Source organism: Leucoraja erinacea, chromosome 7 (assembly GCF_028641065.1).
Source record: "Leucoraja erinacea ecotype New England chromosome 7, Leri_hhj_1, whole genome shotgun sequence".
Taxonomy (NCBI): domain Eukaryota; kingdom Metazoa; phylum Chordata; class Chondrichthyes; order Rajiformes; family Rajidae; genus Leucoraja; species Leucoraja erinaceus.
The window spans coordinates 6,649,226-6,663,454 of NC_073383.1; positions in this window are offsets into that span (position 1 = coordinate 6,649,226).

The following is a 14,229-nucleotide window of genomic DNA, read 5'->3' on the forward strand; positions in this document are numbered from 1 at the left end:
ATGGTGTTTGAGCCGGAGACGTACTGTGTGGGTTTATGAAGGCTGTTTGTTGGCGTTGGTTAGTCGGCCCATTGCAATGTTGACTGGCTGCTCCCAGGGGCCGTGTGTGTGGCTTGTGTCTCCTATACCTCTCACATTGAGCGGTGTGTTGTGTGGTTTGTGTCACCTCCTGTATGCCTGGCCATTCTGTAAGTACAAAGCGAATTTACAGAGAACTCTGCTTTAAGTGTCGAATAGGTCAGGAGGACACATTATTGGCAACAATGCTGAATACAAGATTCAACTGTCAGCTCCTCTCGCACTGCGCTGTGTGGTTTGTGTCTTTTTTTATTCTCCAACAATACATGTAATAAATTATTAGAAGAAGAATATGTACAATACAAAACAATACCAACAACCCCACCATCATAGTACAAAGTAAAACTAATATTGTATACCAAATATATTGAATATTAAACAACTTGGGGCTGCTGTACCTCTCGCAGTGGGGTGTGTGCTGTGTGTCTTGGATCTGCTACACCTCTCCTTGTGGTTGTGGACTGAGTGCTTGGGTCTACACTACCTCTCTCAGTGGGGTGTATGCATGTTCGACTGTGCTGTCCCTCTCTCAATGGGGCGAGTGTCTCTGCTCCACGTGTGTGCTATGCATGTTCGGGTCTGATGTGCATTTCCCAGTGACGTGTGTGCTATGCATGTTCGGGTCTGATGTACATTTCCCAGTGGCGTGTGTGCTATGCATGTTCGGGTCTGATGTACAAGATATAAGATACATTTATTCGTCACATGTGCCAGATAGCACAGTGAAATGAAATTCCCATACAGCCATACAATAAAAATAAGGGACACAACACACTATAGAGTTTGACATAAAACATCCCCGCACAGCAGAATCAAAGTTTCCCACTGTGTGGGAAGGCACCAAAGTCAGTCTCTTCATCCATTGTTCCCCGTGGTCAGGGCCTCCCCGTGCCCTCCGCAGTTGCCGCTACGGGCGGCCCGATGTTCAGGACCGCTGATGTACATCTCCCAGTGGCGTGTCCGCTATGTATGTTCGGGTGTGATGTACCTCTCCAGTGGGGTGTATGCTATGCATGTTCGGGGCGGCTCGGTGTTGGTACAGCGCAGCACCGGGGTCAAGTCCTGGCGCTGCAGACAGCACGAGGGCCGGATCAGCATATACAATGAGCTTCCTGACACCTCCCCGTCACACAGCTAACCTCCCCCCTCCCTCCCTCCCTCCCTCCCCTCCCTCCCCATCGGTCGCCCGGCCCGGCCCGACCCGACCCCACGCCCCGCCCCCCGCGCCCCTACCTCCCAACGCCCCTCGGAACTTGCTTTAAAAACAGTTCAGAAACTTTGATGAATCTTTGCTTTCTTTTGTTGCCCTTTCGTTTTATGGTTGCCGACTTGATGAAATTCTTGCCCGCCGTTTCACAGCGAGAGTCGGGCTGAGCAAATGTGGCCAGCTGTGTTTCTTTATGAAGCTAGTGATGGAGCGGATAATCCCAGCGCTGCCGCGGGAAGGGCCGGCCCAGGGATCGCGCCCAAAGAGGTTTAACATTGTAATGAAAAAGCAAATGCCAAAGAGGTGGAACTTGCGTTTGCAACTCTGCCCAACACATGCACAAACGATGCACGGATGTGTCCGGATCAATGTGCAGGCAATGGACAGCGTTTAAGATTCTCACTCTCAGTCTGAAGATGGGTCTCGACCCGAAACGTCACCTATTCCTTCTCTCCAGAGATACTGTCTGACCCGCTGAGTTACACCAGATTTTACACCAGATTTACACCAGATCTTCAGTGTGAAAGATACATCCTCCAAACGACTGACTAGCACCATTACCGTCTGCCTTATTCATTTGTCCATGTGTAAATTCGAGATAAAACAACCAACCAATTATATTATAAAACGATGGAAACGAATCGAGATGCAAAAACGGCATTCCAAAATAAACTAGCGAAAAGCTACCATCTCGGTGGCCGAACTGTGTGATGGATCTTGGAACTGGCGCTATCACTATACTTCTTGTTCCGCTCTGGTTTGGAACCGCGGTTCTTGCACATCATTAGGTTACCGGCGGAGTTTACTACAAAAAGTAGTAAACACTGCGCAGTCCATCATCGGCTCTGACCTCCCTTCCATCGAGGGGATCTATCGTAGTCGTTGCCCCAAAAAGACTGGCAGTATCATCAAGAACCTACACCATCCTGGCCACACACTCATCTCCCCTGCTACCTTCAGGTAGAAGGTACAGGAGCCTGAAGACTGCAACGACCAGGTTCAGGAATAGCCACTAGGAATAACTAATAGCCATCAGACTATTAAACTTCGGACAAAACTATGAACATTAATAGCCCATTATCTGTTATTTGCACTTTATCAGTTTATTTATTCATGTGTGTATATATTGATATTACGGTGTATGGACACACTGATTTGTTGTGTAGTTAATACCTACTATGTTCTGTTGTGCTGAAGCAAAGCAAGAATGTCATTGTCCTATCAGGGACACATGAATAAACTCACTTGAGTTTTAATAAAAAGTTAACCTAGCCAAGGCATTGTGAATGGCCCACATGGGGTCTTTATCATGTGTAGGAAGGAACTGCAGATGCTGGTTTAAACCGAAGATAGACACAAAAAGCTGGAGTAACTCAGCGGGTCAGACAGCATCTCTGGAGGGAAAAAATAGGTGACGTTTCGGGTCGAGACCCTTCTTCAGACGGAGTCAAGTCAAGTCAATAGATTTTATTGTCATGTATCACAGATAGGACAATGAAATTCTTGCTTGCTGCAGCACAACAGAATATTGTAGGTATAAATACAGGTCAGATCAGTGTGTCCATATACCATAGAATATATATATACACACACATAAATAAGAGACAGGAGAAAGGGAAACGAGAGATATAGACGGTGATATATAGAGAGATATTGAACAAATGAATGAAAGACATGCAAGAAAAGTAACAATTATAAAGAAATGTGGCCATTGTTAGCTGTGGCCTAGATAAAAACGAGTAAAAGACAATGAGACTTAACAAGACGACTTTGAAGCTGGTACGACTTGGGTGGGGAAAGGATTGAGAGAGGGAATGCAAGCGTTACTTTTTTTTGTGTTTGTTTTTGTTTATTTTATTAGAAGTTAATACAGTACAAAACAGTACAGTGGAACCTAATTTTAGGTGTCAACTATGTCATACCGTAATCCATTCTATGTCCAACCTCTAGTTTTATGTTTTGAGAAGGAAGTAAGTTAGACAAGAAAAAGAAAACAATAGAAAGGGGAAAAAAGAGGGAAAATAGATGGTAGAGAATAGAAAAACGTGTATATAAAAAAAAAGAAAAAGTGGAAAGTAGAAATAGGAGAGAAGGCCCCTTAAAAGATAAATTTTCAAGACGACTTTGAAGCTGGTACGACTTGGGTGGAGAAGGGATTGAGAGAGGGAATGCAAGCGTTACTTGAAGTGAGAGAAATCAATGTTCATACTGTATATATATCAATATATATTGTTTGCTGACTGTCACCCTTCCTTTACAACAGACTGCATTATACAGTCACTTTGAAGTTAGAGGATAGGAGGTGGACAAAAGGAGACTTGGGTTGTTTTCTCCGGAACGCCGGGGATTACGGGAAGACCTGATGGATATATATAAAATTATGAGAGGCGCGGATAGCGTAGGCAGTCAGAACCTACTTCCCTGGATGGGAATATCAAAGACTAGAGGGCATAGCTTTAAGGTGAGAGGGGCAACATTTACAGGTGGGGCACGTTTTTTTTACACAGAGACCGGTGGGTATCTGGAACGTGCTGCCATGGGTGGTGGTGGAGGCAGGCAGATACGATAGTGGCGTTTAGGAGACTTTGAGATAGGCACATGGATATGCTGGGAATGAAGGAATGTGAATTATATGCAGGCAGATTAGAGTTGGTCTTGGCATCATGTTCGGCACAGGCGTTGTATAAGGGGTAGCCCATTTAGGACTGAGATGAGGAAAGACTTCTTCAGCCAGAGAGTTGCGAATCTGTGGAATTCTCTGCCACAGAAGGCAGTGGAGGCCAATTCACTGGATGCTTTCAAGAAAGAGTTAGATTTAGCTCTTCGGGCTAACGGAATCAGGAGATATGGGGAGAAAGCATGAACGGAGTACTGATTTTAGATTATCAGCTAAGATCATATTGAATGGCGGTGCTGTCTCGAAGGGCCGAATGTCCTGCTCCTGCACCTATGTTTCTATGTTTCTAGTGCTGTTACTGTTCTAAAGCTTTGGCCAAGAGAATGCCGGATGGCAGTTAAATTCCATCGGAAGATTCTTACCGTGGGATTGGTATCAATTATTTATTTTGAGAGTAAAGTTAAACCGAAATGCCATTATCCAGTTATTTCTAATGCATTTTATTGCCGCCCTCGTGTAACTGCAGAGATTAACATGAAAGCAGGACAATAAACGGTGCCCGAGAACAAAGTTAACTTCAGTTGAAGAAGCCCACGTTACTGGATTAGTGGAAACGGTTAATTATTAGTGGCAGCAATGAAGATTCTCTTGTCAATTAATGGAATGGGCTTGCCCTGTGCCCTTAGAAGATGCTCTATCGGCAATATGTTCCAGAGACTCCTTACCTTAGCAGAACGTTTGAACATTATTTGGAGTTAAAACGATAATTAAATGCGGGGCGAAATCGCAAAGCCATTCTGAGTACACTCCGACGTCAGACGCCAGGGCCACATGCATGACCAGTTATAAGCACTCTTATTCGAGTTTAATCGATTTGTGCAGTTGCATTTGTTGTTGAATCAATGGAATCTGCCTTCGGTTTGGACATTCGTTAACGAGGTAGATCCTTCGAGTTAAAGATACCTTGAGGAAGGAAACAGTCAGCTGGTATCGTCAAACTACTAACCAACCATCAACTAACCAGCTAACCATGGTGAAAAAGGATGGGTGACAAGGGTTTCAGGTCGGAAGAAGGGTCCCGACACAGAAATGCCACCTGTCCGCCTTCTCCAGATAAGCTGCCTGAGCCGCCGAGTTACTGCAACACTCTGTGTCTATCTTTGGTATAAACCAGCATCTGTGGTTCCACGGTTCTACATCAGCTGGCCGTCGTGGCTTTAGGGAAGAGGCTCGGCCTTTTAACTTCAATAAAGTCCAAACCCGAATGGTATTAAACAGGCTGTAAAGATGCGGGAATGCACAGAGAAGTGGCGTTGAGGCAGAATATCAACAAGGAAGCGCAGGTGCTGCTTTCCACAAAAGGACACAAAGTGCTGGAGTAACCCAGCGGGTCCGACAGCGTCAGACAAAAGCTTCCTGACCCGCTGAGTTACTCCAGCGCGTTGTGCCCAAAGTATCATAACCGAGATCACCATGAATGACAGAATGAGCACGAAGGGCCGAAAGGCCTACTCCTATGTCCAATGCACTTAAAGATTAAAAATAGTTATGATTCATTTGCAAATTACCCGCTAATATGTCAGGAAGAACCCGTTCTATTCATTCCCAACGTAGTTAACCAGTAGTCATTCTATTTATGGCTCGTTCGCTAAAACGTTAATAAAAGTTGTGTAGGTAGGAACTGCAGATGCTGGTTTAAACCGAAGATAGACACAAAATGCTGGAGTAACTCATCGGGCAGACAGCATCCCTGGAGAACCGCTCGACCCGAAACGTCACCTATCCATGTTCTCCAGAGATGCTGCCTGACCCGCTGAGTTACTCCAGCACTCTGTGAAGCGTCACCTATCCATGTTCTCCAGAGATGCTGCCTGGCCGCTGAGTTACTCCAGCACTCTGTGAAACGTCACCTATCCATGTTCTCCAGAGATGCTGCCTGGCCGCTGAGTTACTCCAGCACTCTGTGAAGCGTCACCTATCCATGTTCTCCAGAGATGCTGCCAGACCCGCTGAGTTACTCCCTTTATGTGTATATCTTCTGTTGACAAAAGATGATGGGTGTAAATTTCAATCAACCCGATTATTCTAGGTTTCTTACACTCCATCTGCTGAGTCCAGAACCAAGGGCCACAGTTTAAGAATAAGAAGTAAGCAATTTAGAACGGAGTCGATGAAACACTTTTTCTCACAGAGAGTTGTGAGTCTGTGGAATTCTCTGCCTCAGAGGGCGGTGGAGGCAGGTTCTCTGGATACTTTCAAGAGAGAGCTAGATAGGGCTCTTAAAGATAGCGGAGTCAGGGGATATGGGGAGAAGGCAGGAACGGGGGTACTGATTGTGGATGATCAGCCATGATCACATTGAATGGCGGTGCTGGCTCGAAGGGCCGAATGGCCTACTCCTGCACCTATTGTTTATTGCCTGATAATGGTATCGGCTAGTATACACGAGTTAAACCAATACATAACATCGCCTATCTTCCCTTTAGCCTTGTCTTATTACAGTCAAGAGTCAAGAGTGTTTGATTGTCATATGTGCCGGCCACGGGACGATGCGATTCTTGCAGCAGCTTTACAGGCGCGTTAATGCAACAATACAGATACAGATATAATAATCAATAATCCAATAAATTAATAGCAGTAATGCTAGGTAGTCATTATGGTAAACATAACCATAATAATAAAACCATAGTTTGTTCTGGGACCAAAGAGAGTTGGAAAGTAAAGTATCTGCCTGTTGTTAAGATACACCTCAGGAGATAAACACAAAAAGCCGGGGTAACTCAGCGGGGCAGGTGGGTATCTCAGGAGAGAAGGATGGGCGACGAATGAAAAAGGTACTCCTGAGGTCCCTCTTAAATGTCTCCCCTCTCTCCAGTCTGAAGAAGGGTCTCGACCAGAAACGTCACCCATTCCTTCTCTCCAGAGATGCTGCCTGTCCCGCTGAGTTACTCCAGCTTTTTGTGTCTATCTGCGGTTTAAACCAGCATCTGCAGTTTAGTTTATTATTGTCACGTGTACCGAGCTACAGTGATATTGTTGTTGTTGCGGGCTATCCAGTCAGCGGAAAGACTATACGTGATTGCATTCAAGTGTCGGATCCAGGATTAAAGTACTAACGTTTAGTGTAACATAATGTGCAGTAAAGTCCGAATAAAGTTAGTTCGAGGGTCTCCAATGAGGGAGAGGAGAGGTCAGGACGTCTCTCTAGTTGGTGAGAGGATGGTTCAGTTGTCTGATAACAACGGGGAATAAACTGCCCCTGAATCTGGAGGTGTGCGTTTTCAAACAGGTCGTGCAGCCATAAGCAGCTAATCGACTGGGGTATGTGGTTCAGGTAGAACGGGCTGCGAGACAACTGATCAAAAAGATCCCTGAAGAAGCTCACTTATACATGCCATTGTTCTCCACAAGTCCTGACCCGCTGTTACACCAGCACTATCTGAAACATCACCTATCCAGTGTTCTCCGCAGATGCTGCCCTGACCCGCTGTCTCAACCAGGATCACTATGTGAAACATCACCTATCCCTGTTCTCCACAGATGCTGCCTGACCCGCTGTTACACCAGCACTATGAGAAACATCACCTATCCATGTTCTCCGCAGATGCTGCCTGACCCGCTGAGTTACTCCAGCACTCTGTGTCTTTCATTTCAATCTTTGGCGCGCACCTCGTACATTAAACAAACCCCGTCCGATTGTTCCTGGGTTTTTTTTTTTCAGGATCAGTTCTTTAAAGAAACTATTTTAGTAAAGCGCAAAGAACTGGTCGATGTAATTTAGATGTGGTGTAAATCGCATTTCAGTCCATTCGTGCTATAACGGTCAAGATATGTGTTCTTTCTGTGTTTAGAATAGTTTCAAATTCACAAGGACATTTGACCTACGTTTGAGGCTAAAGGACATATCATTTACGAGTACTCCTGAAACGATTCAATAAAGTTATTCGAGGAAGACAATTCAGCTGTCGGAGAAGGAATGAATTGATCGGAATATGCAGGTGCTGGAATCCTGAGCGAAACACAAAGTGCTGGAGTAACTCAGCGGGTCAGGCAGCATCTGTGGAGAGAGTGGACATACGACGTTGCGGGTCGGGGCCCTTCTTCAGGCGGATCGGGACAGGTTCTCTGGGAGTGCTGGAAGACATCTTTCCTCGGCGTTGGCTGGCAAGGACTCCACCACCACCACCGCCTCGGCTCTCTGCGTTCCTTCACAGCCTGCCCGAGTTTACCTCGCTTCTGAAATTGAGTTTGTCTGTATCAAACAATTTACTTGCACCGTTAAATACTCCCTTTAACTTTGTTTATTCCATTGCAAACATTCCCAGTCAGCAGAGCTTCTCCGTGAAGCTCATGCTCATTATTATCACGGGTTAGAAAGTGAGATTGATATTGGTGTGGCAACTTAGCGTGTGCCGAAGTATTTCACAGGCACCAAATGTGAAATGTGGTCATTTTGGATAGTTAGCTGGGACCGCCGACGTCCTCACATTAAGGTGCCAGTATCAACTATCTGAAGGTGTTCATACGTTTTAAAGGATAAATCGTGGCCCAGACATGAGAGAACAAATTCGCGTCTGTTTTGTTTCGAACAAAATATATTTCAAGGTCTTTCAATTAAAATACATTTAGACAGGTACATAGATAGGACAGGTTTAGAGGGGTATGGGCCAAACGTGGACAGGTGGGACTAGTGTTAATGGGGCATGTTGGTCACATGGTCAGTGTGGGCAAGTCGGGCCTGTTTCCATTCCGTACGACTCTGCGAGATAGTGCCTGAATAAGTGTGCCCTTAGCTTGAGGGATTAGTTGCCCCCTTTAGTTGAGAGAGTGAACAGCATGTTGGGATCCACAGCAGGGAAGGACATCAGATTCGCCAGATCATTGAACTTCTAGCAGCACGGTGGGCAGCAGTGCAAGTGTGTTTCCTCTCATCAAACACTCTCCTACAAATGGCACAATAATAATGTTTTCATGGATTGATCCCCGGAAAAAATCCAATTGTTTCCAGAAAATGTTAAATTAAATTGTATGTGTTAGGCCCATGGAGTAACTGAACAAAATAATTCTCACAATGGGCTGAGTGGCTTCCCTATGCACCTTTCTCTTTTGTACTGATGAATGATGATGTATTCCTAATCAGTTGAATCTTCAATGTACATGCACAGCCTTTGGCCATCTGAGGAAAAGAATGATTGAAGACGAAGACCTCAAATCCAATTATAAAATGAGTACAACATGGGCACAATAGCACCATGGTGCCGCGCAACATGACCCTTCCTTACCACTGCAGGGGTCATTAGTCCGATAGCCTGATATGTTTTTTTACACAGAGCAATTAACGTAAAACATGGTTTCCAAGAAACATTTTATCACATCCTTATAAGAAAGGAGATAACTTTTCTCAAGGGAGTAAACAGAATAACCAATCATAAGTACACAAAAATGCTGGAGAAACTCAGCGGGTGCAGCAGCATCTATGGAGCGAAGGAAATTTCCTTCGCTCCATAGATGCTGCTGCCCCCGCTGAGTTTCTCCAGCATTTTTGTGTACCTTCGATTTTCCAGCATCTGCAGTTCCTTCTTAAACAACCAGTCATAAGTGCCTTGATTGTTTAAAGGGGGTGAGAAGATATCCGGATAGGGATATCTTTCAAGATACAAGATACAATTTATTTGTCATTTGGACCCCTTGAGGTCCAAACGAAATGACGTTTCGGGACAGGGAGCGTCTAGAGTTAAAAGTCCTCAAACATTGAAGCACAAATATAGCAATACTTGAGTTACTGTGGAAATCAAAATGGAGGCAACAATTGTATAATCTAGAATGTTTGAGCACTACACATACAATGTAAAATATGTATTGGGCAGGTGGGCTGAGCAATGATTAATGGAGTCTAATATAGAGAAGTGCGACGTGTTGCATGTTGGGAAGTCAGAACAGGGCAGCGCCAAAGATACTAGCGCCTTCTATGATCTTTGGGCAGCACTTTCACAGGGTAGCACCTTCACAGGGCTCTGGGGAGTGTTGCAGAGCAGAGAGATCTCGAAATGCGCAGTGTCACAGGTAGCTAAGGTAGTCAAGAAGGCTTTCGGCACATAATAATAATAATAATAATAATAATAATAATAATAATATATTTTATTGTCATTGCACATAAGCGCAACGAGATTTGGTATGCAGCTTCCAACCGATGTCATAACATAAATAACATAAATAATTAATAAAATTTGGATTTAGATATTGATATCCCGAGAACATGGATTGTAAAAAGAACAGTAAAACAGTCAAAACAGTTCAACAGACTAAAGTGCAGATGTGTCTGTGTGACGTGACCATCCGAGGGAGACAGTCCAGGGGGGGTGGGGGGGGGGCACTCAGCCGGGCCGGTTCAGAGCCGCTATAACTCTGGGAATGAAGCTGTTCCTGAGTCTGGGAGTTCTGGCGTACAAGACCTTGTAACGTCTGCCGGAGGGAAGGAGCTCGAATAGTCCATGACAAGGGTGTGAGGAGTCTTTATGGATGCTGACTGCCTTCCTGAGGCACCGTGTGTGGTAGATGCCCTCCAAGGCTGGTAGCTGTGTCCCAATAATCCTCTGCGCTCTGTGGACGACGCGCTGAAGAGCTCTCCTCTCCGCCTCCGTGCAGCTGAGATACCACACAGAGATGCCATACGTTAATATGCTCTCTGTGGTGCAACGGTAGAAGGTTGTCAGCAGCTGTTGGGGCAGACCAGTCTTTTTTAATGTCCTCAGGAAGAACAGTCGTTGCTGTGCCTTCTTGACCAGCGCAGCAGTGTTGGTGGACCATGTGAGGTCCTCTGAAATGTGAGTGCCCAGAAACTTAAAGCTGGACACTCTCTCCACACTTTCCCCGTAGATGGAGATTGGGGCGTATTCTCCATTATGGGGCCTCCTGAAGTCAATAATCAGCTCCTTGGTCTTGGAGGTGTTTAGTGACAAGTTGTTACGTGCACACCAGTCCGCCAGGTTCTGCACCTCCGCTCTGTATTTTGTTTCATCACCGTTGGTGATCAGCCCAATCACTGTTGTGTCGTCTGCAAACTTGATGATGGTGTTGAATGCAGGGACACAGTTGTGAGTGAAGAGGGAGTAGAGCATGGGGCTTAGTACACAGCCCTGTGGTGTGCCGGTGCTCAGAGTGATAGTGGAGGACAGGTGCGGGCCCAGTCTCACTGCCTGTGGTCGCTCCGTCAGAAAGTTCAGGATCCAATCGCATATCGGTGAGCTGAGGCCTAGCTGGTGGAGTTTGGTGGTGAGCTTGGTGGGGATGACCGTATTGAATGCAGAGCTATTTTCTATAAAGAGCATCCTCACATATGTGCCCTGTCTTTCCAGGTGAGTCAGGACAGTGTGAAGGGCCAGAGAGATGGCATCCTCTGTGGATCTATTTGCCCTGTATGCAAATTGATGAGAGTCCAGTGAGGCAGGGCTGCTGGACTTGATGTGGGAGAGGACCAGCCTTTCGAAGCACTTCATTGGGATTGGAGTTAGGGCAACCGGGCGGTAGTCGCTCAGGTTGGTGACGTTAGACTTTTTCGGCACCGGCACTATGGTAGCTGACTTCAGGCACTTGGGGACCGTTGCCAGAGATAGAGACAGGTTAAAGATTCTCGTGAATACCTCCGCCAGCTGTACAGCACAGTCCTTTAGTACCCTTCCCTGGACTCCATCCGGGCCTGCAGCCTTGCGTGGATTGATCCTACGCAGGGCGCACTGTACCTCCTGAGTGCTCAGTGATAAGGCCTGTCCCTCCGCCATGGCCGGGGTTATTCCACTCCTGGTGGTGTTGCCAGTTTCGAAGCGGGCAAAGAAGGTGTTAAGTTTCGTTGGCCAGTGTGATATCACTGTAGGGGTAGGCTGGGCTGCTCTTGTAGTCAGTGATGTCCCTGACACCCTGCCACATGCTTCTGGTGTCCGCGGTATTGAAGTGGTCTTCAATCCTTTGCCTGTGGATGTCTTTGGCCTTCTTTATACCTTTGTTCAGGTTCAACCTGGCCGCACTGTAGGCAGAAGTGTCCCCAGATTTAAAGGCATTGTTGCGTGCCCTTAGCAGATTCTGAACCTCCTTGTTCATCCACGGTTTCTGGTTTGGGAACATCTTTATTTGCTTGTCCACTGTGACAGTCTCCACACAGCAGTTGATGTAGGAGAGCACAGTGGATGTGTACTCCTCCAAGTCTATCTCTGTACCACTGGTAGCCTGTTGTTCAAACAGGTCCCAGTCGGTGCGATCAAAGCAGTCCTGGAGTTGTAGGGTGGCATCCTCGAGCCATATTTTGACCGTCCTTATTACAGGTTTGGTCTTGTGGATGAGGGGTTTGTATGCAGGCAGTAGAAACGGTGAGAGGTGATCGGATTGTCCCAAGGATGGGCAGGAGAGAGCTCTGTATGCGTCCTTGATGTTGGTGTACACTTTATCCAGCGTGTTTGAGCCCCTGGTAGGGCACTGCACATGCTGGTGGAATTTGCGGAGTGCAGCTCGTAGGTCGACCTGATTAAAGTCTCCTGCAACAATGAGGGCACCGTCGGGATGAGCATCCTGCTGTTTACTGATGGCTGAGTGCAGTTGTGCTAGCGCTAGGTTAGCATTAGCCTGTGGTGGGATGTATATGGCCATGATGATAACCACAGTAAACTCCCGAGGCAGGTAAAACGGCCTACATTGACCTTCATTAGTCAGAGTACTGAGTATAGAAGTTGGGTGGTTATGTTACAGCTGTACAAAATATTGGCGAGGCAACATTCAGAGTATTGTGTTCAGTTTTGGTCACTTTGAGATAGGAAAGATATTGTTAACTGGGAAAAGGTGCAGAAAAGATTTACGATGATGATGCCAGGACTTGAGGGCCTGAGCTATAGAGAGAGGTGGAGCACGCTAGGACTTTATTCCTTGGAGCACAGGAGGACGAGGGGTGATTTTATAGTTGTATAAGATTATGAGTGGAATAGTTCGTGGAAATGCCCGGAGTCCTTTACCCAGAGAAGGGGAATCAAGAACCAATAGGGCATAGGTTTAAGGTGAGTCAATATTATTCATCACATATACCCGAAGGTGCAGTGAAATGAATTTGCCAGCAGCAATACAATTAGGTACAGGGGGGGTTTACGAGGAACCCCAGGGGCAACATTTTTACACAAAGGGTGGTAGGTATATGGAACAAGCTGCCGGAGGAGGTAGCTGAGGCAGATACTCTCAAAATGTTTAAGAAACATTTTGACAGTACCTGAATTGGATAGGTTTAGAGGGATATGGGGCAAGCGACCAAGATGCCATCTAAACTCGCCCCACTTGCCCGTGTTCAACCATATCCCTCCAAGTTTTTCCTATCCAAGTGCCTGTCAAAATATCTTATAAATGTTAATATTCTACATGCTTTGCCCACTTCCTTTGGCAGCCCGTTCCATACACTCACCATACACTGTGTAAAAGTTACCCCTCAGGTTCCCATTAAATCTTTCCCCTCTCACCATAATCCTATCCCCTTAATATATTTGCTGTGGACTCCCGAAATATTATATCATCCCTGACAATAACTAAAAGCCGACCTCACTGTATTGCAATATTCATTGTATGTATTTTAATAAAGATAGATCCCAAGAAGAAATGACGGCATTCTCTCTAAACTAAACTGGCATATTTATTTTGTAAGTCAGCAAAGAATAATTGTAAGCAAATGGCATGTTGGCCTTCATAACAGGAGTAGTTGAGTGTACGAGCAAAGAGGTCCTTCTGCAGTTGTACAGAGCCCTAGTGAGACCACACCTGGAGTATTGTGTGCAGTTTTGCTCCCCTAATTTGAGGAAGGACATTCTTGCTATTGAGGGAGTGCAGCGTAGGTTTACAAGGTTAATTCCCGGGATGGCGGGACTGTCATATGCTGAGAGAATGGAGCAGCTGGGCTTGTACACTCTGGAGTTTAGAAGGATGAGAGGTTATCTTCTTGATTGTTAAGGGTTTGGACATGCTAGAGGCAGGAAACTTGTTCCCGATGTTGGGGAAGTCCAGAACCAGGGGCCACAGTTTAAGAATAAGGGGTAAGCCATTTAGAACGGAGACGAGGAAACACTTTTTCTCACAGAGAGTTGTGAGTCTGTGGAATTCTCTGCCTCAGTGGAGGGCGGTTCTCTGGATGCTTTCAAGAGGGCTCTTAAAAATAGTGGAGTCAGGGGATGGGGGAGAAGGCAGGAACGGCGTACTGATTAGGGAATATCAGCCATGATCACATTGAATGGCGGTGCTGGCACAAAGGGCCGAATGGCCCACTCCTGCACCTATTGTCTATTGTAATTGTTTCGGTTTATTATTT